Source organism: Lepidochelys kempii, chromosome 6, assembly GCF_965140285.1.
Source record: "Lepidochelys kempii isolate rLepKem1 chromosome 6, rLepKem1.hap1, whole genome shotgun sequence".
In the NCBI taxonomy this organism is placed as follows: domain Eukaryota; kingdom Metazoa; phylum Chordata; order Testudines; family Cheloniidae; genus Lepidochelys; species Lepidochelys kempii.
Genome location: NC_136385.1, coordinates 121,390,641 through 121,418,596, shown reverse-complemented (window position 1 = coordinate 121,418,596; position 27,956 = coordinate 121,390,641). Strand labels below are relative to the sequence as shown.

Genomic DNA, 27,956 nt, shown 5'->3' with positions numbered 1-27,956 from the left:
CATCATCCACATCTGTCTATAACCACACTCCACATGTGGCCTAGAGTGGGACAAGTGTCCTGTGCACCCACACAAGGAGCAAACTCCCACAGCTGGCATGCTGGGCTCCAGCCTTGTGCCTAATATTCAAGGTGACCCCTTCCTTTGTGACTTGTCTGCATCCACCCCCTTATTTTCCTGAAGAAGAGACTGGGGTAGTCCCAGAAGCCTTTGTCTGGGCTGGGACCCAGGGTGACAGGGTTTTCCACAGGGAGCCAATCCAGGGCCCTGTGGTCCGCTGGGTCCCCTAGGGGCTGGCACTTCTGTGCCCAACACTGGACCATCAGGCTGCAAATTGCCCAACTAGGTTCTCCTTTGAATAGAGGGACCCCAGTGGCTTCAGGTGGTCTCTGGTATGACACAGCCAAAGCCACTTCAGCAGCCAGATAGTTTTCCATAAGACAGACTACACTGGCTAGTGTCTCAGGACAGTGTCTGAGTACCCAATCTCTACCCCCGAGCCAGGAGCATGTGGGCAAAATGCTCCACCAAGATGAGTTTGGACACCTCGACTCCAGTCTGAGTCTCGGGCTGGGCTTTTAGTCATCCACTTCAGAAAATGCTCTTGGTCCATGTAGCCATTATCTTACGAAACCAAATACTTAGGCCTAGGTTGTTCAACATTCTGGGTCAATCAGTCCTCCCACTCACTTCTCCAGGGGTGGGAAGGTCATGCCTGCAGTGTCTACCATTTTGTCACTGATGTTTCTACACACTAGGGCACCCATAGGTCCTAAACCAGGCCCCAGAACTCATTTAGGCCTCTGCTCTGCAGTGACCAAGTGTTTCAGCGCACCAGCCCAATCCTAAGAGGCTCAGCCCTCTGGCTGAGCCCAAATAGTCCACCCCTTCCTGAATGCTTCCCTCTGTTCCCTCAGAATAATTCTGTAAAGCTGTGGGCCCAACTAGGTTCCCTAGCTAAGGTCAAGATGCAATTCCAATATAAGTTGATTCAGTTGATTCATCCTCCCTCCAGGGTTGCTATCCATCAATTGGCTGAGGAATCCTTGTCTTGCTTCATCCCAAAATATTACCCAGGCTCCCATCATCTGCCTCCCCATAATATAGCTATTTGTAAATATATACACACAGCTATAGAATATTTCAAACCTCTCCCATTGACCCCCCAGCCACCAGGAGAATTCAGGGTGGGCTTCTCTCTTCCTCCACAGTGTTAGGGTGAAGAGGTTGTGGGGGAGGAGCACCCCTCTCAGTAGAGGATGCAGCAGGGGCAGCTCTCAGACTCTTTATTTGGAGGGGTACACTGTGTGAACAGGGGGGTTCTCCAGCTCCTGGGACCTCCTGAGGGCTCTGATGACGTTGTGGAAGGACTCATTCATGTTGAGGCAGTACCCTCTGTGTAGGGGGATGCAATTCTCCTGGGCTAAGGCCAACGCCTCCTCTTTGGGCACCTGCTGCTGTAGGTCCAAGTTGATCTTGTTGCCCACAAGGATCATGGGAAACTAATCCTGGTCTTTGATCTGCAGGGTTTGAGTGTGGAACTTGCTGATCTCATTGAAGCTCCTGTGGTCACTGATGGCACAAATGAACAGGAACCCTTCCCCGGGCACATGTACTGCTTCCACAGGCCTCAAAACTCCTCCTGCCCTGCCATGTCCAGGAAGTTTAGCTGGGTCAGGGTCCCATCAATGCTACAAATCTTCATAAAATAAACGAGGAGTCCTTGTGGCATCTTAGAGACTTAGAGACCATAAGGACTCCTTGTTGTTCTTGTTGATACAGACTAACATGGCTACCATCTGAAGCAAATCTTCATGAAAAAGTCCTCAGTTGTGGGATCATAGTCAGAGACAAAGTAGAACTGGATGAACTCAGGACCTACTCTCCTCACTAGTTGGAGCTGAATTTCTTTCTTTTAAGCTCCTCCCTGCAATTCTGACATCTCTCATATGAGCTTTGGTGTAGGGCCACCTGAGCCCATATTAGCTTGTTAGCCCTGTTGGGGATTTTATATTTTATCTCAGGGAGATGTTACTGTAAGCTATATGGGGGAGGGGGGAAAAGTGTTACTGGGAGTGGTGTGCTTGTGTACAGCGGTTGTTATAGAGAATGGTGTGCATGTATAATTTTTGTGTACCTTACAGAGTACCTTCCCTGTGGGGATGGTGTATGTATTGAGCAGGATGTAGATTTTGCTGTGTGGTACAGTCTCTTTTCCCCTCTGGGGACTGAGAAACGGTTTCCCCATGCATGTTACACTCAGTCCCCAGCCACAGCCTCAAAGCAGGCGAGTATCTTGATCACAACAGTCTGAGCTTGCAACACCACACAGCAGCATAGGTCACTGATCCCCTGAGGGGCAGCGTGTGTGTGTGTGTGTGTGGGGGGGGTCGCTCTACAGTGTCTCTCCCCCATTTCCCGCCGGAGAGCATGCTGGGGGGAGGGGTTCTGTGTCCTGGCTGGCTCCTCCACACCGGGTAGAGCTGCTGTCTCCCCCGCCCAAAGAGTGGGGCGGTTCTACCGCCCATCCCCCCACGCGCAGCGCCTCTCGCGCTCTCTCTCACACACACACACACCACCCTCCCTGCCAGAACCCCGGGCAGCACATGCGCAGTAGGGAGCCGGGAGGTGATGTAATAGCTCAACAGTCTGCTCCCCCTCCCCCCTTGCAGTTCTCCGAGCTCAACCAACATCCGGGCTCTTTACGGTGCACCAGCAATAGTCGCAGCTGTCCTGAGCCCAGGCTTTAGAGAGGAGGAAGGAGCCGCGCGCGCGCTGGCGAGGGGACGGCGGGGAGCGCGCGCCGCACACAGCAGGGTGGCAGGAGACAGAGAGAGCGCGCGCCGCACACAGCAGGGTGGCAGGAGAGAGAGAGAGAGCGCGCGCGCGCGCGGCGGCGGCGGCGGCTCGGGGGCGCGCGTGTGCCGCTCAGGGAGGGGAGCGGGGTCTGCGCGAGTCGGCGGCGGGCGGCGCTGGGCTCGCGGCAGGGCGAGAGAGAGCGAGCGCGAGCGAGCGGGGTGGGGGCGGGAGCGGGAGGAGGGGATGAGCTCTTGGTTCCCCCTGGCCAGAGAGCCGCTCTCCGCAGCTGCCTGTGAATGAACTGAAGCGAGGCCGCCGGCCCGCCGGCCCAGCCCCGCCGCGGATCCCTCCCTACCCCGGCCCGCTCGGAGCGCGGCCCTGCCCCCCCTGCGCGCCCCGGAGAGCCGGTGCCTTTGGCCGCCGCCGCGGGGTAAGTAAGTGCTGCTGCGCAGTGCGGGGCTCGAGTGGGGAGGCGGGCCAGGCGGGCCGAGCGGGAGGCGGCGGGGCGGAGTACGCTAGGGCGCTGAGGGCCGCGCCGCCGCCTGGGCCCCGGGGCCTGTAAACAAGCGGGGGCGGCCCGCTCGGGGTTACGGAGAGAGGCGGGCGGGGTGTGTGACACCCCCCCGCGGAGTTGCCATCGCGGGCCGCAGCCAGCATCGAGGCGGGCTGTGCGAGCGAGTCTGCCCCTGCCTGGGATGCTGCACTTAAGGGGCTGAAGGTGACCAGGGGCTTGTCCCCAGGGCGCCAGCCCCGCATTGCGGAGTGGGGGATAGCGGGGTGACGCGCCCCCCCCCTTCCGCTCCCCTGGGTGAGAGCGGCCCCGGGCATGCTGCAAGTAACAACCCAGCAGCGCTCCTAGCCCGCCGAGCTCCATTAATAATGGTTATAAACACACACCAGCCGCCGCACAGCACTTGGGGCAGGGCACCATTAAGAAACACATCTATTTATAAAGCACCCCACCCCACCAAGGGTCGCTGCATAAACACTCCCAGATAGTGATTTCTTAGTTTCATAGCAGCCGCCGCCTCCTCCACGCTCGCCTCCCAAGGCGAACCATTTCAAGTTAGAGTTACATATTAAGGTCTTCAAAAACAATTTTGGGAACCAAAGCAAAGGTTACATACATGAAGCATATGCTGTCTCATTTCCCATGTTAAGAGTGAGTGGGAGAGATTAGGCCCCTTGTAAAACTATTGCCCATTGACGTACTTGGTAATCTTGGCTGGTTTTGTTTTTTTAAATGTCAGAGATGTGGGCTGAGAATTTTTTTTTTCCTGCAACCAACATGAACTGTACTAGCCAGAGAGATGTTTAGGATGTGCTGCAAATTAATAGTTTTGAAAAAAATGATCTGATAAGCGTTTCTTTGACATACATACTGGTGAACAATAAGGGACCCTCAACTTTGCTGTCTTGCTTATGAGGGACTAGTTTTAGGGTTGGTGTGTCCTTTGACAAGTTAGAAAGTCTTTTGCTTGTTGAGAATCACTGTTGGGATAACATTACAGTTTAGGGCCCAGTATTTCCTACAAAGGAGTTATTCTTTGAAGCAGATGCCTATCTTAAAAGGAAAGACATTGGGGGCAGTAAGGCTTCAAGCTCCGCGCACAGTTCACCAGTGATGAGGGGAAAGATTTCCCTGACGTGGGGCCTAAGTCATCAATGTCTTCAAAATTTAAGATTTCGTTTATAAAATAAGGCTTTATAATCTTATGACCGTGAGAGAGGGCCTTCCAAATGTGGACCCGTGCAGTATTTTTTGGTGTCTTCAGAAAGATTGTTCCAATGCCTGTGCTGCTGCTGATCCAGGCTTTGCCAAGCCTTGGTAATGTGAAACTAACAAGGTTCACTGCTGTTAAAACCTGTGGGAAGCAACTATCAAGAATTGTGTCAGTTTCACACAGTTCTTTCTGTGTCAGTTTCACATTCCTCTTCCTGCTTGGGAAAGCTATGAACAGCAGCAGAGGCAAGAACGGGAGAGTTATTCAGAGGAAAGAGGAGTGAGAAAATTGGGGTTGCGGGAGACGTGAAGTAGCAAAGACCCTTCTTTAAGCTCCTGCTCCCTTCCAACAGTTGGGGTGAGGAGGGATAGGAGCTTCGTGTTTAGTATCTGATTCTTCCTGTCAGCATCCATAAACATGGAGCCCTTGAAGAAGAAAAACATTTTGATAGAAATTTCATCCTTCCCTGCAGTAGGGATTAGGCATCTCACAAGTATTTTGTCCCTGAATCTCGCTTGCTTTATGGGGTCTCCTCTAACCTGCCCCCTTGTTTCTTGTATCCAAGTCCTAGTTTACACTCAGTTTTGCTGGCATAGCTAGTGGACTAGAAAAAATCATACCTCTAGCCAACACAGTTTTGCTGGCAAAAGCCCTAGGGTAGATACAGTTAGACTAGGGGGGAAAAGTTCTTTTGCTAGTATGACTTATTTTGTTGTTGTTTTTGTTGGGGAACACTTTTGCTGGTATAAGATGCTTCTGGTGTATACAACTATACTGGCAAACTCTTTCTGATGAAGTGAGCTGTAGCTCACGAAAGATCATGCTCAAATAAATTGGTTAGTCTCTAAGGTGCCACAAGTCCTCCTTTTCTTTTTGTGAATACAGACTAACACGGCTGTTACTCTGAAACCCTTTCTAATGTAGACGAGGCCTAACTCTTGATAATAGGCTTAGTCCTCTGGAAAGTAGTTATCTGGTAAATCTTAGCTTTTCGTAGTCAGTATTCAGTGCTTTTATTCTTTTTTTAAAAGTGAATATATGGAAAATATAAGTATCTATTGGGCTTTCTGTGGCAAGGTTTGTAGAGATGTTTCAGTGAAAAACTCAGAGGAGGAGGATGGAGATATCAAGGGATTGGTGAGAGTTGGTTGAAGTTAACATGTCTGAACAGGCATTCACTTGATAGTTTGATGCAAATTCCATTACAAGCAGTATATTATACAAAGTGTCGTTCCCCCCCCCTTCCCCCCTCCCCTGTGAAATCAAGCTGGTTGTTTCTTACCTAGAGTATAGTTTAAACACAGTTAAACTGAGTCACATTCTTGCTAAGACCAGCCTTTTAAAGCTGGCCACAAAATACTTCTTAAAGATTTCAGTTGGGCGTGGTTTAATTTGTAAACTTATGCAATTTATATGTTTTAGACCGCAGCTGTCGATAAAAGGGAGATCTTATTACACTTTGCCATTTTAGTGGAGTTCAGATTATTAAGCATCTGCTTCCCAAAGATGAATTAAATATAAACTTTATGTAACTATAATAACCATGATTAATTAAATGTTAAAGTCAGGCCTATTCTAATGTCATAAGATTTTTTGAGTTTATCGGTTTAGCAAAAGTTGTGTAAGAATTGGGTAAAACAAAGGTGTGTCCATAACTTTTATTTAATTATTTTGTCACATTGTAAATGCCTTCTTACATCTTGGGAAGTACAGTCTTACTGCAACTGAATATACAGTATTTGTAACAAATGTTCATTCTTTTTATAAAATGGATCTGACTATTGTTTAATTCAGGGATTTACTGCCCTAGGTTTTTACTTGTGGAAATCTGGGTTCAAATGCTATTTTGGTCACAAATGAGAATAAGTTTAGTTCCATCCTTGATCCTAGTGTCTGTTGATCCACACCATAAAAATGTTCACTTTGGCATGAGTTGCTGTTTGTTATTCAAGTAATTGGTCTCTATAAAAGATGCCTTAGGTCAAGATGCTAGTGCCTTGGCAGAGCTCTGTGGGGAAGCTTGTGCAGCTCCTGCCATGTTATGTGTGGCCCTGGCAATTTAGTCCTCGGTTCACTGAAATCGTAAGTGCTTTAAATGGAGATGATCAACTTGAAATCTGGTTTATTTTTCATATGCAAAAGTCCCTCAGTCTTTTTGCAGATTTTTGTGGTTTTATGATCACATCTTCACATTTTTAAAGATGTTTTTCCTCCAACATCTTTCAGATATAATAATATATTATAATATTATAAGTCAAAAATCTCACTTCTGTCAAGTTTAAGTTGACTGTCCCTTCAGTAAAGTGCCCATCACTGTAATAATTCCAGGGTACAAAGTGTAAAGCCTCCTTAAATATAGTATAGTGCCTGAAAGGATGCTGGTGAACTGAGAATGTTTGTTGGTTTGTTTGGCTGTAGGTCCATGAAATGCAGTTCACCAAGTGTTGCTGTATTTCATGATACCTAGACAATGCGTGTCACGGCTACATAGGGAGATCGTCTTTCCATGGCTCTCTGAGTAATGTTGTGGTATAGGTAGGAGGGGATTTCATAAGCATTCATGATAAGGGGGCGAATTTCTGAATTCATAAGACTAGCAAGAACATTTAAAAGGAGAGGGAACCAAAATGCGGGGAAGGGTGAGAAGTGCTATTGCACAACTGTACTGCCCAGTTGGAAGAGTCTCTGTCTCAAATAGTATACAGTCCAAAAATAATTCTAAAATTTCACATCCAGTAAACAGGCAAATTAGATCGCTGTTTCAGCAGAAATTTGTAACTTATTTAACATATATTTTATCAGGTCCCTTATTGGTTTTTTTTCAGTTGTTGGTGTATAGAAACCTGTTTTGAGGTCTTCATTAAAAAGGATGTTTTCTGGCCTTGTTTTTTGGTTGATATATGAACAGTAGTTTTTAACAGGTGTTTAAATTGATTGCTGAAATCTTCAGGGGAAAAGGACTATATAAGTTCTCTCTAGTAGTAGAAAGGGAAACTCAGGTTTTGTAAAAATAAAGTTTTACCAAAACTAAACTTAGAGTCAAATTTGACCAAAGACAATAGAAGTGTTTTCTTCAAAGATGAGAGAATAATAATTCTAATGAGAGTTTTTAATCAAATAAGTACTCCCCTGTGTTTACAGTAAACATTTCAGTGGGGCTGCTGAACGATTCAGATGCTAAAGGAGCACTCAAAGACGATAAGGTCATTGTGGAGAAACTAAATAAATTCTTTGCATCGTTTTTCACAATTTAGGATATGAGGGAGATTCCCAAACCTGAGCCATTCTTTTTAGGTGACAAGTCTGAGGAACTGTCCCAGATTGAGGTGTCATTACAGGAGGTTTTTGAACAAATTGATAAACTAAATAGTAATAAGACACCAGGACTAGACGGTATACATCCAAGAGTTCTGAAGGAATTGAAATATGAAATTGCAGGACTACTAACTGCAGCTTATAACCTATCATTTAAATTAGCTTCTGTACCAAATGACTGGAGGATAGCTAAAGTGAAGCAAATTTTTAAAAAGGGCTCCAAAGGTGACCCTGGCAATTACAGGCCGGTAAGCCTCACTTCAGTATCCGGTAAACTGGTTGAAACTATAGTAAAGAACAAAATTGGCAGACATATAGATGAACATAATTTGTTTGGGAATAGTAAACATGGTTTTTGTAAAGGGAAATCATGCCTCACTTATCTATTAGAATTCTTTGAGGGGGTCAACAAACATGTGGACAAAGGGATCCAGTGGATATAGTGAATTTAGATTTTCAGAAAGCCTTTGACAGATTCCCTCAGTAAAGGTTTTTAAGCAAAGTAAAGTGGTCAAGGGATAAAAGGGACGGTACTCTCATGGATCAGTAACTGGCTAAAAGATAGGAAACACAGTAGGAATAAATGGTCGGTTCTCAGAATGGAGAGAGGTGAATAGTGGTGTCCATCAGGGGTCTGTACTGGGCCCAGTCCTATTCAGTATATTCATAAATGATCTGGAAAAGGGGGTAAACAGTGAGGTGGCAAAATTTGCAGATGATACAAAACTACTCAAGATAGTTAAGTGCCAGACAGACTGCAAAGAGCTACAAAAGTATCTCTCAGAACTGCGTGACTGGGCAACAAAATGGCAGATGAAATTCAGTGTTGATAAATGGAAAATAATGCACATTGGAAAACATAATCCCAACTATACATATAATATGATGGGGTCTAAATTAGTTGTTACGACTCAAAAAAGAGATCTTGGAGTCATTGTGGCTAGTTCTCTGAAAACATACACTCAGTGTGCAGTGGCAGTCAAAAAAGCAAACAGAATGTTGGGAATTATTAAGAAAGGAATAGATAATAAGACAGAAAATATTATATTGCCTCTATATAAATCCATGGTACACCCACATCTTGACTATTGCGTACAGATGTGGTTGCCCCATCTCAAAAAAGATATATTGGAATTGGAAAAGGTTCAGAAAAGGGCAACAAAAATTATTAGGGGTATGGAATGGGTGCGATATGAGGAGAAATTAATAAGACTGGGACTTTTCAGCTTGGAAAAAAGATGACTGGTATGGAGAAAGTAAAGAAGGAAGTGTTGTTTACTCCTCGTAACACAAGAACTAGGGGTCACTAAATGAAATTAATAGGCAGCAGGTTTAAAACAAACAAAAGGAAGTATTTCTTCACACAACACACAGTCAGTCTGTGGAACTCTTTGCCAGAGTATGTTGTGAAGGCCAAGACTATATAACAGGGTTGAAGAAGGAACTCAATAAATTCATGGATGATAGGTCCATGAATGGCTATTAGCCAGGATGGGCAGGTATGGTGTCCCTAGCCTCTGTTTGCCAGAAACTGGGAATGGGCGATGGGATGGATCACTTGATGATTACCTGTTCTCTTCATTCCCTTTGGGGCACCTGGCATAGGCCACTGTTGCAAGACAGGATACCGGGCTAGATGGATGTTTGGTCTGATCCAGTATGGCCATCCCTATGTTCCTTATGGTTTTAGTAATGAAAGGGTATCTGAAAATGAAATTGAATCAGATCTTAATATAAACAAAAGGAACTCTGACTAGTCTAGTTTCAGTGTTGGAGTTTAGAGAAATGCCAAAAGTATGCAAAAATAGTGAAAAGTAAATTTGACTCTTAATTCTCAGTTTTACTAATTAAAGATGTTTGCAATATCTGTAAGGAGGTCTTGATTTCTAAAAATGAATTTTAACCTGTTAAAATGTAGTTTTCATTGCAAAACCCAGGAAATTCAAATATAAAGTGTCATTACATTCTGATAAGCAATTATGGCCTCTGTCCAGCAAAGCATGTAAGCATGTGCTTAACTTTAATCATGTGAGAAATCCAGTTGACTTCTGTTGGACTGTTCACATTCATAAAATTACTTATGTGCTTAAGTGCTTTACTGTATTGGGACCTAGAAGACGACATATGTATGCTTCCATGTTTATGTCTCAGTGGCTTCTGTGTCAGAAAGGAAAGATGGCCTTCTTATTAACTTGCTGACCCTGCAAATTCAACCTGGAATCTATAGGTCAAATTGTGTTTTTCTGCTGCATGAATCATGACTAATATATTAACTAAGCTCTGTGAAGATTATCTGTATACTTGTGAAACAGAAAAGAAACTAGCTCACATTTCTGTAGCTGAATTGGCTGTACAGTGCTAACAAGAGTGAAAAGTAAGTTGACTCTGAATATGTACAAGGAGAAGTTTATAGCTACTTTTTCTGCTCATTCTTGTAGACTTTACTGTTCTGGGCACTAGGTGCGGACGTGGGCTCACAAGTCTGTCTTTTCAGTGCTGGACCAGTATCTAGCATTTAGAGTATACAACACTGTTCTCAGAAGATGTTATTCCTGAGGATATGGAGTAAAAAAAAGTTAGAATTTTTTGATATCAGTATTTTAAATTGACTTAATGTAAAGTCTAAAGATGTAAACAAACAAAGTTTAAAGATCTGTAAAGGTTTTTTAAAAGGCTTTTGAGGGTAACTTTTCTGAGTTATACAGGAGTCCTGAAAAACTTTTTTTAAATGGTTTTCTTTATGCTTGTCTTTTTACTTTAGAAATATCAGAAACAGTTCATTCTTCCCCAGTTTTGCGAGCTGGATTATGGGTGTCAGAGATTTTTGGGATGGAGATATATATATATATATATATATATATAAACAAACTCACACATTAATTGAAGAGAACAGGGGTTAGTAATCTTTAACAAAAATATTATTTCTCCAAAAGATTAGTCATTGCACTTAAACCGTCTTCACCTCTCAATTTGCTGAACTTTCACTCCTAGTTCTTGTGTTGTCTTCCAGGTTAGACATGCCCTGAATTTGTAACGTAAAAAACAAACCGAATATAATGAAAACCTTCTTTAGACATTATAACAAAGCAAAACAGGGCGCACATATCCAATTATTTTCCTTCTGTAGGTCACCTTTAAAAAGATAGTGTAACTTGAATTTGTTTGTTTTTTTTTTTACATCAAGATCGTTACATCTCAGAAGTTTGCCAGTGAGGCTTTCCCAAGATCTGTGGCTCATTGATGACTTCTTGAGTGCCATAACAATATGTCATAGGAAAACAGTATGCTCTACTGTTCCAGAAGGTTTGAGGGTTAAAAAACAAGGTCATGAATTGAAAATCCTTAAGCTTTGTTATGAAAGTACAGTAGAATCTCAGAGTTATGATCACCTCGGGAATGGAGGTGGTTCCTAATTCTGAACAAAATGTTATGGTGGTTCTTTCAAAAGTTTACAATTGAACATTGACTTAACACAGCTTTGAAACTTTACTAAGCAGAAGAAAAATGCTTTCTCTTTATTTTTTAGTAGTTTACGTTTAACACAGTATTGTGCTGTTTGCCTTTTTTTTTTTTTTTTTTAAGTATCTCTGCTGCTGCCTGACTGCATACTTCCGGTTCCAAATGAGTTGTGTGGTTGACTGGTCAGTTTGTAACTCTGGTGTTCCTAACTCTGAAGTTGTACTGTAACTGCAGCTCACCTGTGGGAGTGTTTGTAAGCTTGAGACTTAAAAAACAAGCCCCAAATGGTGATATTTAAGTTAAATGCTTAATCAGTTTTTTCAAGTGGGAATGGACTTCTCTGTGAGTCCGCTCTTCCCATTTTTTATTCCACTGCCACTTTCCTGATGGTTCCACTTCAGATGTCCAAACTGGAACTGGACAGAAACCAAAGGGGAGTCCCGTCAACATTATCACTCAACTGAAAGTGCCACTGTTCAGCTATGCAGTGTTCTTTATTGCACTACCATTAGGCCAAATGAACCAATCCCTATTATGGAATAATTACTGTGAACATTTATATATAAACTAATCAAAGCAGTTGTTACTGCATCAGGAAAAGTTACCTGAAAGCAGAAAATGTTGTACTCATATAGAAGGGGGAGAAGACAGTGGTTGCACTATCCTCTAATTCTGATTACAATCCCAAAGTAACTGTTAATTCTGTTAATATCAGTGAAAGTTAAATATTGGCAACTGAATTTTCTTCATTTGGCCTCATTGCCAATATGCTACTGAAGGTAATAGACAGGTTTCAGAGTAGTAGCCATGTTAGTCTGTATCCGCAAAAAGAAAAGGAGTACTGTTAGTCTCTAAGGTGCCACAAGTACTCCTTTTCTTTTTTTGAAAGTAATAGAGCATAGTTCACACCTGGTGATGTTTCAGTCTGTGTCTGCAGAATCTGGAAGATAGCATTACATCTGTCAGAGTCAGGTGATCTTTTGCAGCCATAAAGGCTAGAAATAGTTTTCATTGTAATGAAAGATTAAATTATTCAGAAACTGATAAGATCACCAACAAGAGTAGTTACTAATCAATAATTGCGGGGGAGGGAGGGGTGTTGAATGTTATCTATACACAACTCATATGTGGGATATTCTCTGCCCCCCCCCCCCATGCATGATCATCTTGTAGGTTATCCCTCTCAGATGCTGTTGCTCCTCTTGGTGGCACCTTATTGGGGTCCTGTACCCCATGGGAGCTCTGATCTGCGTGAAGGATTTCATCTGGTATGTAAATGAGAAGTTCATTCATAATATACACAACTTGATTGAGCAGGAAGTTCAGACCCACGTATAAAGAAATCAGCCCCTCTGGTCATTGTCCATGCTTTTAATTTTGAAAAAGTAGGACAAAGGTAGACTGAATTACATCACTTAATAATACTAGGGATGTATATTTAGGCTGTGGTTATACCTTTTTAAATGTCTGCAAGAAGAAATAGATTTATAATCCATAGATGAGATTTCAGAGGGCACAGCAAATTGTACTTCAAGCAAAATATTTTTTACCCTCTATTTTATTTCAGAATTCCTTCTTGTTCAGAGACCTTTTTGGTTCAAAAGACTTCTTAGGTTGTATTTGCAGTTTCCCCCAGAAGTGAGGGGGGGTGAGAGGTTTAGCTTATAATTGAAACCTGACAAACTGTCAACTAATTATGTCATTGATGCAGTGTTTACTTACACATGTGTAACACAATTGTGCAACTGTTCAGTGGGGTGTTATAGTATGATTTGATCACATTTTATTGTATATGCCAATTACCTTTGCTAAAAACTTACAGTAAAAAGACAGGTGAAGGAAAGGGATCTAGCTTCCAAGAAAAGTTATCAATGGTAATAGGAACACATTTGTTGCGGCTTTTTTGTTTTGTTTAGGCTAATCACAGTACATCTCCTGCCTCTACCCCATCTACTCCCCACATACAGCTTCTGTGCTACTGAACTTGCATCCTTTCCACCCAATATTTTGCCCCTTCCTGCAACATAAAAGGAGAGGACAGTCATAAGATTAGTGAGAAATAATAGATGACTTCCTTGATGCTTACAAAAAAGCAATTAAGATGTGAGACTTCTGAGAGTTAAATGAGGAAAGGTTATTTGCTTTGCTCAGCAGCTTAGGAAGGTTTTTTCACATATAACCCTTGATGTGGTTGTAAAGAAATAGACGATCAGGGTGCAGAAGCTGGCACTGTTAGCAGAATGGGTAGAGGTGTAGTCTGATTAAAAACAATAAATAAATAAATAAATATTCAGCAGATAAAAAATTCAGCAGATTAGAGTTCTTACAGATTGTATCTCTTGAGTCATACTACGTTATATGGCTCGTGTTATGAGGCTATTTTTTTGCTGGAAACATGCTTCATCAGTGTTTGAGGCACTTTGATACCATGCAGATTAATACCATAAATAAGTATCATATAAATAAGTTCTGTTGGCGATTGGGTGCATACCAAGAGATTACGCACCCTAACTTTTCTTTAAACAGTGAGGACAAGGGAAAATTGAATGAAAGCATCATTTAAACCGTGCAACAAACCACTTATTTCACAGAAGGTCCTCCATGGTACAGAAAGCTTTTGTATTGCAAGGTAACAGAACCCATTAACGTTACTGTTTGTTCACATCCATGCTAAAACCAAACCATATTTTAGCCATGTCAAAGGCTACCATATTGTAACTTGGACCAACAACATGGCAAATTTCTGAACCTCCACCAATAAATGAGCGACTGGAAGTATTGTTTTACCTTCTTCAAGGTAAAGTTCTATAAGGGAGGCTGTATTATTGCTCTTAGCATTCTTAACTTCCAGCCATACCCAACTCTGAGGCTATTTCTCCCGCAAATAGTCTCACTCCAAATGCCAGTGTGTAATTTAAGACTATTTAACTGAAATGTTAAGGTGCACAGATCAGCAGGAGCTAGATCCCTAAAAAGGTTCATAGGAAAATTATTTTGTATATCAGCCAAGAAATTAAACTAGAGTTATATTTTGAAAAAATACATGTGGGATCCCATGTTTCTCTGTTAATTCTGTATCAAATTAAATAAGTTCCTAATAAATAAAAATGTCTTTTCTAACTGCCAATGCTGCAAACCCAGCCATGGATCTGAAAATCAATCTGTGTAGTTCTGGCTTGTGTACCGATAATAAAACTACTTTGAATTAGAACTTGGCTAACAACTCTGAATGAGCCAGAAAAGAATCCAGCTCACTTTCCCATAGTCAAAAGTAGACAAAACCTGTAGTTGTCAGTAAAGTAAGCACATAGACTTTGAATGTGCACAAGCAACAGATTTGTGGAGTGTGAAACTTCATCACTTTTATAATTGCTTCATCTGGGAAGAGGGGAGACTGCATCCTTCCTTCTTCTGAATAAGGTTTGGGTGAAAAACAACTTTAAAAGAAAAAATGAATAAAAAAGCAAACAATTTCCACTATTTTAAAATGAAAATGGAAGAGTCGGGGTGGAGTGGCCTTTAAGAAGGTGGCTGAAGAACTGAAATCTGCCATTTCCAACCAGGAAAACCAAGATGTTGTTTCCTTAAGTCTTTTGACTCAATACTTACTGTTGAAATTCAAGAAGCTAGCACTGCAGGGACGGAAAGCATATAAACAGAAGAACAACGATCTTCTGGGTTAGGATGAAGTATCTATGTTCAATTCTTGGGCTTTGTCACAGACTTCATGTGGAGCTTTGGACAAATCACTTAGGCCAGGTCTATGGTAAGAGCACTTTGCCTGCATAGCTATACATGTACACTATTCCAGCAAAGAGCTGATAGTGTGGCTGCAGTTTATTGTGGCAAAACTGCACTTGTGCTGGTATAGCTCTTTCTGCACCACTCCTATCCCTCCCCCCCCCTTCACTGAGGGCTTTTGCTGGCATGGCTTTATCGATCAGGGATTATACTTCTTCACACTTCTGACCAACATAGCTATGCTGAAAAAGTTTGTAGAGTTGGTCTTAATCTGGCTATACCTCATTTTTCCTATCTGTAAAATGGGGAGAATACTTCCTTTCTCCCAAATGCTATCTGTCTTGTCTACTTTAGATCGTAAGTTCTTTATGGCATGCTCTGTCTTTTACTACAATGCCTAGTATAATAGGGCCCTGATTTTGGTTGTAGCCAGAAGGTGCTACCATAATGCTTCTACTAATTCCCATATCTACATTTAAGAAGGGTGTATTTCATTTCAACTTTTAATATTTTTGAAAGAGTAAGAAAAATAAATGAAGGAAACTAACCAGCAAAGTGATGCAGCATTATAAAGTAAGACAAGTCAGTTTGGTAATGTTGCACACTTGTTCAATTTTCAAACAAGCACTTTCATGCTTTCTCCCATGCTGCCCCCTGTAAACGTCCACAAAGCAACCTCATCATGCTTCAAAACCCTCCTTAAAAATTTCCTTTTCTGTGATGCCTTCAAGAACGTTGTCAAGAGTTAGGCTGCTGGTGTGTCACTGATTATCATGCTGACCAATATTGTCTCATTGTTTCCTTATATTACCCCTATCTTTCTGTCTATCAATTTGTTCTCTTGTAATTTTGTTCTGTTTGTACAGCACCTAACAAAATGGGGTCCTGGTTCATGAATAGGTCTCCTAGGTACTACAGTGATACAAATAGTAACTAATAATATCCTCTCCTAAAGTCAGCAGAGCAGTTGCTTGTCTGATCAAGGTTATAGTGATCTCAGCAGGAGACAGTTACTTTCTGCTATTGAACAGCTAGTAAAATGAAAGGAACTTCACAAAGTAATGTTGAAATTACATCATCGTGTCTTCAAACTGCTGCAGTAACTACTTGCTTTGCTAGGGTAACACTACTCTGACAGGACATATTACAGATTTCCATGTCTAGGCGTCTTTTAAGAAAGTCAGATCAGCTGTACTTTTTCACTGAGTGCTGATCTGTGCATTAATGTAGAAGCAGCATTTGTTGTCTATATGGAAAGTAGATAACCACTTGCAACAAATTCAACTAAATTAATTTTAAAAAGTTTTTTTTTTTTTTTTTTGGAGGAAGAAATTGAAAATTTTTTCTGCGATTTTTACTAAGAAATGTCTGTTGTTCTTTAAACCCCCAGGAGAGAGTCCTAAGATTTTAGAGGATCAGACCATTCTTTTGTGGCTCCTATAACCAAAACAAGTGGAAAAGAGCTACTCGCACAGAAAAGCAATTAAGATAAAACACAGTTCATCTCCTGATACCAGTAGGAGCCCAGCATGACTGTCAAATCTCCCTCAAAGGTCACCTTTGGGGCAGAAATGGGGGTGGGTGGGGATCCTTCGACCAAACAGGAAAATATCCTGTGGTCCAGCAGCCTAGAGAAATGAGAAACCGAGCCCAGCAAAGTGAATTTTAATTTTGTCTTTGACATACTGTTGATCTGAGTTCAGAATCCAAGATGCATTTTTATCAAAGGAATGATGATCTAGACTAGAGCTCACTACTCTGGTAGATTTGACTGTGATATTTGAATCTTCCCACTGTTAGGTAAATAGCCACATTCACTTGTTAATTACTGTGTGAAACAAAATAACTTGCTCAGTTGGAGGGCAGGGGAAGAAAATAAAATGTTTTTCATATATGATTTAGATCAGGGTGGATTTGATTTAAAACATGATTTAAATCACTAGTCAGGAAGACTCGATTTAATCATGGATTTCTAGATAAAAGTGCATTCTTGTTGGTTGTTATAACCTTAATACATATTCTTCACAACTACGAGATAGATGTAGGTTTCATTTTTAGAAGGTACACGCTATATGTTTTTGAACAGTGATTATTTTGAAAAGCTTTCATTTTCTGATATAGCTGTAAAACTCATCTGAATGATTGTTTGGTTATTTCATTTACCAAAGGTAATTGAAGCAGATATTTATGAAGTCATTGGGAGGTGAACTATCTCCAATTCAACAGGTTAATCATTAATATTTGGAGGATTTTCTTGCCATGTTGTATTAGGAAAACATCACCAGACATTTAAATTGTTTTTTTTTAACTAAAACCACAATGTTAAGTATTCTGGATTTTTTTTCTTCAACAGCAAACCTATAATAATTTAACAAAAAAGCATATGTCCCTCCCTTCTCACATTTATCTCCAGACTTCTTCTCCTTGTCCAGATCTGTTCTGTCACCAACAATATTCATTGAACTTTTTGAAACTTTGCACTTTTAGAAAAGAGAGGTAAGGGATTGACTCTGTGTACACAAATTTGCAGAGGGACAGTAGGGTTGAGGTCTGTTATTTATCACCTCTCTATATAATTTATTTAAAAACATTTTTGCTGTTAACAAGCATGTTACCGCTGGAGAGACAAATCCACAGTTTGATAACTGCAAAACTAAGCATCTATGATGGTATCTTCTAGACTGAGCACTGAGTCTCCTTGGGTAGATAGAAAGATTAACCTAAATAATCTGTTCAGAAGCCTGTGGAACCCCATAAAATTGGGTCCCTAATCCATGAACTATTGGAACTCCTTTACTAAACTTTTCTTAAACATTACATGAATATATTGTTTCATACTATAGAATTAGAATTTATAATCCCTATTCCGTGAGATCTTTGAGCTATAATGTATCTTAATTAAAGCTATCTTTAGATTGCTTTTTTCCTCAAAAAGCATTTTATCAAAATCTTTTTTTTTTTTAAATCATTGATTTTTATCCACCCTGATTTAGATGGATCAGGAAGTAGTTCATGTGTTTTTTATACCCTTTTCCTTCAGTGCAGTAATCATAAGCTTGCCTCTTCAGGTAATTAGTTCTATCCTTTCTCAATTCCTGTTTTTATTGGCTTTTTGTTTTGCCCTGTCCTTTATTCACTTTCCTGTTCTTGATCGTGCTTTTCCCATGCCTAACCCTGCTTCCTATGGCCTTTGTTCCCTGACTACTTTGTTACTGCCACTGCACTTTCTTCATTCCTCTGCTTTCCTGTCCATCTTCCGACCTCTTCCCATTCCTCCTGCCACAGATCCTTCTGGTTCCAGCATTTTATTCCTTTCCCTATTAGAGGGGCACATACTACTGCTCAGGGTAGAGATGATAGGACTAATCATGTATACACACTCCAACACTGGGCATAATTCCACTTGGTGAAATTTTCAAGGAAATTGGCATGAGGACAGTTTTAGTTTAAGCATTGAGTCACACATGTCAGTCAGCACCTGGAACTTAAGTGCAGCTCAGATAAGAAGCTTGTCCTAGAGAGCGGAACAGAACTCAATGTTTAAAAAGACTAATTAAATATAATTTCCTGTTTGGACAACCAGATAGGAGTTTCAGGTTTTCTTTGGACAAGACTTACTCTTAGCCTGTGACTGAATTTCTTCAGACAAATGGGCCTCCTCTGACAGGAATACATGGATATAAATCAGTAAGGGATACTCGGTAGAATTTATAAGAATGCCTCATGGCTTCATATGTACCTCCTCTATCAACTGATAGTACAAAGAGCAATACAATCAATTTCTTGTCTCATGGACAAGGGGGCAATAGAGCTTTGCCATTTGCTTGACTGGTAAGATTTAGGGAAACACATGATTGGGCAAAGGAATCTTATGAATTCTTCTGAGGTATCCATGGCTGTCCACAGTCCAGATTAGTAACAACCCTGTTTTTCTGTGCCAGTTTATTTTGTGCAGCGCCATTGCATCCTGCCTTAGGTCATCACCTCGCAGTTGGCACTATGGCTGGTTAGATATTTTGCTGGCTTTTCTAGACTTTTATAATATTCTCTGCAGTTCCATGCACTGCCTGCACATTGCAACTTGAATTTTCTACACTTTTTTTCAGTTGTAGGATATTGTCCTCTCAGTTGACTTTTAGGAATGAAGGAAGGAAACAAAGTACTTCAGTCATGGATGAGCACAATAGCTTCATCTTCTGCCTTGGAGAAGACCAGCATATTCATGTAGCTCAGGACTCTCTCAAAATGTTGCCCATAATTGTTACATTTTGTATAAAGCACCTCAAATCCTTCCTCGAATGACTAACATGACTTCTGCAGGAAGCTTCCTCATGAAGAAGGACGTAAATGGAAATTAGAGGCTGAGATAGTGACAAGGGAAGCTCCACCCGAGTTAGAATTAGAACTTAGTTTTATAGACACTTGCAAAGTACACATTTTTGAGTTTGTCATCTATTTATGGCAATATATTATCAATTTATCCTCTTTGTCAATAAATACAGCATTTCTGTAGCAAGAACATTGCAAAGAAATGTTTTGGAACTAGATAGCGTCCAAGGAAAAATTGTGCATGTTGCATATTTCACTCTTCCATTGGTCTCGGGGCAGTGGCACCTTCCTTCAGTTCAAAGCCTGCCAAAATAAATTGGACATTAGAAGGGTCCTGATCTTCATAACCAGAGTTCACTACTTCTTTCCTAATTGTAGGAGAAGTAGCAGGGATCCATCAGTCTTCATTAGCAATTTTGGATACTATGGTCGGATGTGTTGACCATCTTGAAGTAGGCAGGGAAGAGGTTAATACTCAGTGACTCAGAGAGGACTGCTTTTTCTGGCTGTCAGTGCAGGGTAGCAAGGCTGGGTCAGGGTGGAGAAATAATCCTGCAAGCAACTATATAAGAGCATTGTGGTGTAGAGAGTCAGGGGCTATGTGGCAGTGGGTCAGGGAGGAATCACATCTAGGAAGGTGACTGAAGAGAAAGGAGGGTCTCTGGAACTTGACTGAATTGAGCCATGTTTTGACCTTACTTTGAATAAGCCATATTATGCTTTTACTTAGCACGCTGGCAGATGGAAGCCTTCTTATATTTTTCTCTTTTCTTTTTAAAGATCAGGGTGGATTAAAAATAGACTTCTTTTTAATGTAAGCCCTCGCCCCCTAGATTTTTAAAAAAATTATATTAAATACAGGTTTATTAAAAAAATAAATTTGAAATTGACACCTTATATTATGGCCTAAACTACTCATAATATATTTGTCATGTAAATTAAATACAAAAAATATTTAAGCAATAAATGTTTTCTGCAAATGCTAAATCAGCTTTAGACAGCAGTAGCCACTTCCACAGGTGCAGAGAGAATATTTTTTTCATTCCAGTGTATTCAATGATTAGTCTATTCAAAGTTGAGAAACCAATTTGGGGTTGAAAAATCAGGAAAGCTTGTTTTCTTCTAATCTATGAATAAAAACAAGGTGTGAGAGTGAAATCTACTAGTTCTGCAGTCTTGAATCACATGGTGACCAGAAACAATCAGTTCAGTTCACTGACTGCAGATAATGCTTCCTTTGTTTAATAAAACAGTTTTACATGCATAATGTTTTGATAAACTTTTTTTGTGTATCCATCATTTTAAGGTCTATTTAATACAAAAAATTAAATACTATGTTTGAATTTTAATTTAATCTGAATTTCTGAATAGATTGGCACAAGTCATAAGTAAAGATTAATCATTATGTAATAAATCATTCACCATTTTGTAACCATAAATGTAAAAATCGAGAATCTGAATCAATGTACATTAAGCTATATAATTCTTTAAATGTATAGACATTGTGTATCCTCCTGGTTAGCAATAATGGACCACCAAATTTAATGTAAAAGCTATATTTAGTTGCAAATCAGCATGTTTTAGTGGTTACCAACTAATGAGAATCAAATTTTCTTTAGGAAAATAACCAAAAAGTACAAAAGCAAAATATGATTAAAACTGATTATATAAATTAAGATTTCCTGCTGACTGACTGACTTCATGATTAAAATGAATTGTATAAATTAATTTGTTTCAAATCAACCTATCCTGTGTAGGTACTGAAAAATTAAGCATATTGCAAAGATATTTAAATTCTTCTTTGAGTGCTGTCCCTGTAGGTGCTCCACTTCAGGTGTGTGTGTGTGTGTCCTGGTGCCGTTGATCAGAGATTTATGGTGGCGGTATCTGGGCAGGTCTCACATGCGCAGTAGGTGTCTCGTGGAGCCTTTGGTGCTGCGTCTGGCACACGCACAACCCAAACCCTCCAGTTCTTTTTCAACTGTCCTCTACTGCAGATGGAGCTCAGGGGCAGTGTTCGTTTCTCTCGCCAAACCTTTAAAAAAGAAATAGCAGTTTAAATAGTCTTTTAAAAGTTATAATTAGTTTTTGTAAGTGTTACTGATAGTTTGGGGGGGGAAGTTTACTTTTCTAGTTTATCCTCCCTGTGCTGAGGTTGGTTAACTGTCAGAGATGGCGGGTTCCCCAGGCTTTAAGTGATGCAGCTCTTGTCGCAAAGCAGTGCTCATTTCTGACAGACACTCTGTGTGTCTGATGTCTTGGGGAGATGCATATCCTGCATAAATGCACCCATTGCAGTAATCTGAAAGTGAGAGCCCGGTGTGACCGAGATCTCCACTTGAGAATGATACTGATGAGGAAATCTCTTGAACCAGAGCCAAACCTACTGACTGCCTCTCTGGGCACCCCCCCACAGGAGACCTGCCTTCCCCTAAAAGATGGAGGAAGAGGACACAGAAAGCACCACAGAAACATGGGCGGTCTCCTGCAGGTCACTACTCCTGATGCCAACACATGCTCGGGTGAGCACCTACAATATTCAGGGCACCTCCGGCACCGCTGAGTCTTGAGTGAAGGAGATGGGGTCGTGGCGGAGATGGGAACATGCCTCCTCCATGCCACTGAATTCACCCGTAAAGGACCCAGTACTGAGCCATCTTCTCAAGCACCATGCCTCTGCCCCTGGTACTGGCATCGCAGTTGGCACCAGCTGAGAAAACCAAGTTGGCATTGACTGTGCTGACTAAATCAACACCACATCTTTGATGGCACAGATGAGAGCGTCCCCATTGGTGCCAACGGCACCGACATCAGAACTGACATAGAATCTACTCCAACAGAGAGACTTGGCTGTGTCATCGGCACCACTGTCCCCACTACTCGGTAGTGAGGGCTCTCCTATAAGTTAGAGGAGATTCCCATATTTCTCATGGCGCAGTACACTCATCCAGTGATGACGGTGATGTGCAGGAACCATGTTGCACTTTCTTGCCGCACCACTCATCACCGAAAGACCGATGACCACCCTGGAGCCAGATGGGTCCTAAATAACCTTATAACTGGCCAACTCAACCATGGGACGGACCACCTTGGATGTATCCACCAACGGCCTTCCCAATGTAATGGGTATATTGGGAACCCAGACCAGACCACCCGTGACTCATGTTGGTGATCTGAGGTCTAATCCCACGTTTCCCACCCTGCAGCCAACGGAGCCTCAGGACATTGGGGATGATGCAGAAACAGCCACTGATCAGGAAGCAACATCTCCTGCTCACAATACTTCCTCCTCCCCACTGTCGCCTACCTCGGTGGATGACTTCAAACAGTTCCAGGAACTGTTTAAGCAGGTCGCCTAAAGCCAGGACAATTCATTGGAGGAAGTGCAGATAAACCAACACAAGCGGGTATAAATCTTATACGCTGCATCTACTTCCAAAATTGCCCTGCCCATCCATCAATGATGTGATCTTGGAACCAGCAGAGACACCCTGGCAAAACACCGGCCTCAATTCCACTGACATGCAAAAGGGCGGATAGAAAATATTATATCCCTGCCAAAGGGATGGACTTTCTCTTCTCACACCTGCCTCTCAACTCCTTGGTGATGGATGCCGCTAACCAACTTGACAAATAACTACAGTTTCAATCGATCACACAAGACCACACAAGAGTCTCAACCTCTTTGGATGAAAAATTCACTTCTCAGTGACATTACAATTCTGAGTCTCCAACTATTTATCCTTGCTGGCTAAATATGATTATGATAATTATGGGAAACTCAGCTCGTGGACCGTGGAGTTCTCTGACGAGAGAGCATCACAATTGCAGGTCATTGTAAATGAGGGTTAACTTGTAGCTAAAACAGCCCTCCAAGCATCTTTGGATGTCATAGACACAGCAGCCAGAATCATGGCCTCGGCCATAGTCATGCACTGGGTATTATGGTATACCTAAAGAACTCCAAACCACGGTCGAAGACCTACCTTTTGACCGAGAGAAGCTATTTTCGAACAAGACACACAAGGTGCTCCACTCAATGAAGGATTCACGAGCCACACTTTGGGGATCTACATGCCACTTGCAAAGAGAAGATTATACCAGCCTTATCAGAGGAATAGGGATTCCTCTTCCGAGCGACAGCAACAACAGTGGAATATGAGAACCAAAAATATCACCAATGGTCACAGCGACAGAGAGCATACCAAGCTCAACTGTCGACTTCTCAGTCAGCTCTGCCTAAGCCACATTTCTGAAATTCCGGTTGAGGGTCCGGACGACCTCCGTCACCAGGCAGTGCTTTCACCCAGCCTGTCCCCATGCTTTGGACAGCGCCTTCACCCATTCTACCACAGCTGAGCATCCAATAACAATGGACCAATGGATGTTAGAGATCGTACGATCGGGATATACCATCCTCTTTACCTCCTGACCACCTACCATTAACCCCACCCCTCCTTCTTATGAGCACCTGTTATGACAAAAAGTTGATCATCTTCTACAACTAGGTGCTGTGGAATGAGTACTTTTGCAATACCGGGTGAAGAGGTTCTACTCCCACTACTTGACCCAGAAGAAGAATGGGGGGATAAAGACCTATCTTGGATCTCATGAAACTTAACAAGTTTGTATGCACTCAAAAGGTCAAAATGGTGACACTGGGCATGATATGTCCAGCACTGGAAAAGGGGGACTGGTTTGCGGTCCTCGACTCACAAGATGCTTACTTTCATATTACCATACACGGTCTCACAGGAAATTCTTGTTTCACTGTAGGACATGAATACTTCCAGTACAGAGTACTATCATTTGGCCTATCCACTGCACCAAGAGTTTTCTCCAAAACCCTAGCGGTAGTAGCAGCACGTCTACGCAAACAGGGAATAATGATTTTCCCTTACCTGGATGATTGCCTTCTCAAAATCTCAACTCAACAAGAAGCACTGGACTTAGTACAGACAATAACACTATTCAGGGATCTAGGACTACAGAGAAACGAACAAAAATGCGCTTTAATCCCTGTCCAACAACTGGACTTCATCGGGGCACATCTCAGTGCCATAGAAGCCAAGGCATCATTGCCCTTGAACAGATTCACAACTCTGACAAACATTATCTCAGAGGTAAGAGTCAGCCCCCAAATACTGGCTCAAACTGTCCTGCAACTGCTAGGACACATGATAGTCACAACATTTGTAGTACGACACACAAGACTATGTGTGCGCTGCCTACAGGGCTGGTTGAGCTCAGTTTACATATCCAGCAAGCACAGCCTTCACAAACGACTTACAGTATCACCCTGTGTCCTGTACTCCCTACATTGGTGGACAAGACCAAAAAATCTATGCATGGGCATCCCGTCCCAACAGGAATTAGTAATCATGACAGCTGCCTCGCTGATAGGCTGGGGCACCCACATGCATCAGCATACGGTTCAAGGCAAATAGTCTCTTGTGGAGACTCAGCCACATATCAATCTATCAGAGCTACACGCAGGTCCGCAATGCCTACAGACACTTCCTACTTCACATAAATAACGAATCCATTCACATCATGACTGACATCATTGATTTAAAACGTGGGCAGTCAACAAGGGGGGGCTCGATCTCTCATTGTGCACATGAAATTTGGGCACTGGGCATCACAACATAAACTTTTTGGCCTCCTACCTTTCCAGCTGTCAGAACGAGATGGCAAACATGCTAAGTAGGTACTTTTCTCGAGACCATGAAAAGGAAATGAATGGGAGAGTCTTGCTCTCCATTTTCCACAGGTGGGGTACTCCCCTCATGGACTTGTTCACATCCCCAACGAACTGCAAATACGCAATGTTCTGCTTGAGAGCAGGGATGGAACCTCGGTCACTGTGGGATGCCTTTCTCATCACATGGTATGCACAACTCGTGTATGCTTTCCCACCGATTCCAATGATATCATGTGTGATATACAAGATACGAACAGACAAGGCCAAGAGTATCCTCATAGTTCCAACATGGCCCAGACAAGCATGGTACCCTTACCTGATTCGCATGGCGATATGTGCCTCTCGAGCTCTCCCTTGTTCTGAGACAGCAGGTCTGGACAACAACGGTCGCACTCTTCACCTGAATCTGGAGAAACTCCACATACAAGCGTGGCTTCTGCATGGTTCCATCATGGCGAACTAGCCTGCTCAGAACAAGTTAAACATGTGTAACTAAACAGCAAGAAGGTGACCATGCGTAGTACTTACTTCAAAAATGTAAGATATTCTCCTCCTGGCATCAAGAAAAACACTTGATGGCCTCCACAGCACCACTACAATTAGTGTTGGAATACCTATGGGAGCTTGGGTTGAGCAATGAGCTCGATCAAAGTCCATCTTGTGGCCATTACTGCATTCCATCATGAGATTGGCATTTTGGGATGTATAAGTAGGGGCATTGCCAGCAGATTAAGGGACGTGATCATTCCCCTCTATTCGACATTGGTGAGGCCTCATCTGGAGTACTGTGTCCAGTTTTGGTCCCACACTACAAGAAGGATGTGGAAAAATTGGGAAGTGTGGGGACCAAAAATGATTAGGGAACTGGAACACATGACTTACGAGGAGAGGCTGAGGGAACTGGGATTGTTTAGTCTACAGAAGAGAAGAATGAGGGGGGATTTGATAGCTGCTTTCAACTACCTGAAAGGGAGTTCCAAAGAGGATGGCTCTAGACTGTTCTCAGTGGTAGCGGATGACAGAACGAGGAGTAATGGTCTCAAGTTGCAGTGGGGGAGGTTTAGGTTGGATATCAGGAAAAACTTTTTCACTAGGAGGGTGGTGGAACACGGGAATGCGTTACCTAGGGAGGTGGTGGAATCTCCTTCCTTAGAAGTTTTTAAGGTCAGGCTTGACAAAGCCCTGGCTGGGATGATTTAGTTGAGGATTGGTCCTGCTTTGAGCAGGGGGTTGGACTAGATGACCTCTTGAGGTCCCTTCCAAACCTGATATTCTATGAACTCAATCTTTGTGCACCCAAATACTAAATGCTTCCTCTCGGGTCTCCAGAACATTAACCCAGAAGTTTGCCAACCTACCCCGGCCTCAGACCTTAATCTGGTGCTGAAATGCCTCACCAGACCGCCATTTGAACCCTTAGCCACCTGTCCCCTGCTGCATTTATCCATGAAAGTGACCTTTCTGGTTGACGTAACTTCTGCCAGATGGATGAGTGAGATCGGGGCGCTCATGACCAATCCTCCTTATGCAGTATTCTTCAAAGACAAGGTCATGCTGCGTCTGCACCCAAAATTCCTACCGAAGGTAACAGCCTACAAAATAAACCAACCAATCCGTCTTCCCACGTTCTATCCCAGGCCTTACGGCACTCCAACAGAGGCCATTTTGCATACACTGGACATTAGGTGGGTGTTATTGTTTTACCTGGAAAGGACCAAACTTCAGGAAATCTCCTAGACTTTTTGTTACCAAGCATTCAAAAGGCTGTGCAATATCCACTTGGAGATTGTCTAAATGGATCTCCACATGCGTTCAACAGTGCTATCGTATTCGGAATACTGACCCTCCTACGCATATCGGAGCACATTCCATGTGATCTGTTTCTATCTTGATAGCATTCCTCAACAATTTTCTGATTTAGAGATTTGTAGGGCGGCCACTTGGGCCTCTGCATAGTGCTCAGTGAACGTGTACACAATCACTCAAGACTCCAGGGCTGACACCATAGTTGGCCTAACCGTACGTACTTCTACGATGAAAATGAACCCGAAGTCCCTCCTGCCCTCTGAGGGGCACTGCTCCATAGTCACCTGATGTGGAGCACCTACAGAGACAGCACTCAAAGAAGAGAAGGTTATTCACCTTGTGCTGTAACTGAGGTTTTTTCGAGATGTGTCCCCCGTGGATGCTCCACTACCCACCACTTTAGAGTTCACTGCTTCTAGAGAAGGAACTGGAGGGCTCGAGTCGTGCGTGTGCTAGATACAGCACAAATGGCACTGCGACATCCTACTGTGCATGCCTGACTTGCGCAGACACGGCTGCCATAAATCTCTGATCGGCACCATGAGGCACCGAAACCTAAAGTGGAGCATCCCTAGGGACACGCATCTTGAAGAACTTCTGTTACTGCACAAAGTGAGTAACCTTCTCTTCTGACTCAAACTTCTGTCACAGCTATGTTGTTGCATAAAGGAGTCATGATCTCACTTAGGCTATTGGATCTACATAGAAAGTTGTACCAGTCTAATTAAAGGTGTAATTTTATACCAATTTAGTAAAACCAGTGCAACTTCTATGTTAAGGTAAGCCCTTAGAACTCTATGATTGAGTGAAAGATGTATCAGGGACTTAACTGGCTAGAGACTGATATTTGAATGATTAGTGGGATATGCTGGCAAATGATATGGGTGGTGGAAACAGCAAAGTGTGCACAATATTCTGGTGAGAAAATTGCAGTTTTCTTTCTTAGCACCTCCTTTTCTCTCCCCTCTTCCCCTGCCCACCCCCCCCCCCAGGCCATTTGATCTTTTTATGATCTCTGCTAGCTCTCTGTAAATAGCTTGTCTGCCTTTGTTGCTATTCATAAAACATCCTAAATCAGT

At 42.3% G+C, this 27,956-nt stretch overlaps 1 protein-coding gene across 7 annotated transcripts in view; it reads left to right on the top strand.

The window, feature by feature from the left end:
• The first annotated feature begins 3,109 nt into the window (after positions 1 to 3,109).
• Positions 3,110 to 27,956, top strand: part of PPM1A (protein phosphatase, Mg2+/Mn2+ dependent 1A) — a 56,748-nt gene continuing 31,901 nt past the window's right edge. The window contains exons 1-2 of one of the 7 annotated variants that reach the window (XM_073349939.2): positions 3,110 to 3,229; positions 11,023 to 11,162. The gene's annotated coding sequence lies outside the window, so the exon portion shown is untranslated. Of the gene's footprint in view, positions 3,234 to 11,022; positions 11,163 to 11,506; positions 12,566 to 27,956 lie in introns of those variants that run through there. The other 6 variants (XM_073349940.2, XM_073349932.2, XM_073349933.2 and 3 more) reach the window with 6 other exon arrangements.